Source organism: Hypanus sabinus, chromosome 13, assembly GCF_030144855.1.
Source record: "Hypanus sabinus isolate sHypSab1 chromosome 13, sHypSab1.hap1, whole genome shotgun sequence".
NCBI lineage: Eukaryota > Metazoa > Chordata > Chondrichthyes > Myliobatiformes > Dasyatidae > Hypanus > Hypanus sabinus.
The window spans coordinates 9,794,712-9,797,281 of NC_082718.1; the positions used below are offsets into that span (position 1 = coordinate 9,794,712).

General features: G+C 39.7%; 1 pseudogene; it reads left to right on the top strand.

Annotated features, from left to right (window-relative positions):
* The first annotated feature begins 1,155 nt into the window (after window positions 1-1,155).
* LOC132404334 (U6 spliceosomal RNA) lies at window positions 1,156-1,255 on the top strand (annotated as a pseudogene).
* Window positions 1,256-2,570: the final 1,315 nt, after the last annotated feature.

The window sequence follows — 2,570 nt, forward strand, 5'->3', positions numbered from 1 at the left end:
AAGAGGAAAAATTAAAAGATGAGGAGACTCCACAATCCCCAAGGTCATAATACCAGCAGTAATTCAACGCAAACTAACAGGAGGAGTTGCTATCTACGATACGCAGCCAACAGAAGGAGCTTTGTGAATTGAGACAGCATTAGTTGGAATTTGTGCAAAGACTCACTAATCAATGGATATAGTACAGGGTCCATTAAGAGGTACGTGGACTGAATTATAGTCGCACAGCAAGAACAAGAACAGAGTCAAACAGATAGGATCTTGGTATAGGGATGTGAAAAAATGAACACATAGATCAATGTTCTCAAAAGGACACTGGTATTAAGGCAGCAAGTGAAAGCAAAACACTTGTGCTTTAGCAGTGCAAGAGGGATCATTTAGCCACCACAGAGACATATAGAGAATTGTTGAGTGAATAAGGGACTGTATTTGCTCAGTAGAAATTGAAGTTAATGTAAATATCTGTGTTGGAAAGCATTGTTATTTCTGGAAGGTTCTTGGGAACATAGTATTTTGTTTGTTTCTCTTTAAAGGGGGAAGATGTATTATTATGTGTATACATAATAAAGAACTTCAGTTCCCAGTGTGCAATGCAGGTGGTTCACCAGTAACTGGAGGTGATGTTGATAAACTGGAAGTGCACACTAAAGTGTGGAGCTAAAATCCATGACTGAAGTGTCCTGTGAATAAATACGTGTTAGTTTTACCCGCAATATTTGTCTTTACGAGGAACAAACATAACTCTTCCATATCTTTAGTGTGACATTGTAGCATAGCAGTTAGGGTAACGCTATTACAGTGCCAGCTGTAAGATCAGGTTTTAATTCCCACCACTGTCTATAAAGAACTTGTATATTCTGTCTGTGACAGTGTGGGTTTCCTTGTAATGCTCCAGTTTCCTCCCATATTCTGAAGATGTATGGGTTAGGGTTAATAAATTATGGTTTGCTTCTTTGTCGCCAGAAGCCCCTACCACACCTTGGACCATGTTGCTCTTTGACTCAAGCAATGCAGTTAACTGTATATTTCAATGTTTCAATGTACAGGTGACAAATCAAATTAATCTTCAACAGGAGCAGGTGTAAAGTTGTTAACATACCTTAAGCAAAACAGAGCCAATGTGTGGATCTGCATTACAATAAAAAGTTGGATAATGTGTTCGATAGAGCAGCACATGAACAAAAATTGGAACAAAACAGACAAAATTAGCATGGACTCTGGGCAAGGAAAACATGCAAGTTCACTGCATGTATTTTAGGGCAGCGTGGTTGTATAACAGTTTACAGTGTCAGGGTTTCAATGCTCACCACTGTCTGTAAGGGTTCCTCCAGATGCTCTGGTTTCCTCCCACATTCCAAACTGGTACAGATTAGGGTTGCTAACTTGTTGGCTATGTTGGCACCGGAAGCATTGCCATACTTGCGGGCTACCTCAGTTCATCTCGAACTGTATTGGTCATCGACACAAAGAATGCATTTCACTGCATGTGTTTTGATGTTTCAATGTACATGTGACAAATAAAGCAAATCTTTATCTTTACAAAGTTACAGGATTATTTTAATCCTACAAATTCAGTAAAAAATCAGAGGTGAGACCATCAGAGAGTATATTAGTTCATTCAGAGACCGGTATCAACATTGCATCTTGGGCATGTGCTTGCATCATGTGTTGCATGACAACTTCATTCGTGATTTAATAGATGAATGAATTCAATCAAAGTTATTAAACGCGCTGAATGTTACACTTGATCTTGCCTGCAAAATTGCAATGTCTACGGCAATGGCATTGAGGGATGTCGAGTAATTTCATCCAATTCAAGGTACAAATGTGATGGCAATTTGTAGTCAGTGAGCAGTAGCAAGGTTACAACTTCAGAGCAGAATGTGAAGATTGACGGGGAGAAAAGCACGAGAAGCTGCTGAAAACACCATCTGCTGCAGATTGGCCAATTTAAATAGCCCAAGTATTTAAGCAGTCAGAAGAAAATGTCCTCTCAGTGGCTACTTTATTAGGTACCTCCTGCAACAAATAAAGTGGCCACTGAGCATAAGTTCATGGTCTTCCGCTGCTGTAGCCCATCCACATCAATGTTCAACATGTTGTGCACTCATAGAAGCTCTTCTGCACACTATTGTTGTAATCCATGGTTACTTGAATTACTGTCGCCTTCCTGTCAGCTTGAACCAGTTTGGCCACCCGCCTCTGACCTCTCTCATTAACAATGTGTTTTCTCCCACAGAGCTGCCACACTGGATTTTCTTTGATTTTTTTTGCACCATTCTCTGTACATTTTAGAGACTGTACTGTGTGAAAATCCTAGGAGATCAGCAGTATTTGAGATACTCAAACCACCCTGTCTGGCACCAACCATCATAGTCAAAGTCATTTAGATCATACTTATTCCCCATTCTGATATCTGGTCTGAACAACAAGTGAAGCTATTGATCATATCTGCATGTTTTTGTGCATAGTGGTTCTGCCACATGATTGGCTGATTAGATATTTCAGGTTCAAATGTTTAATGCTAGAGAACATGTGCTTAAGGTGAAAGAAAATATGCAGGGCAAGTT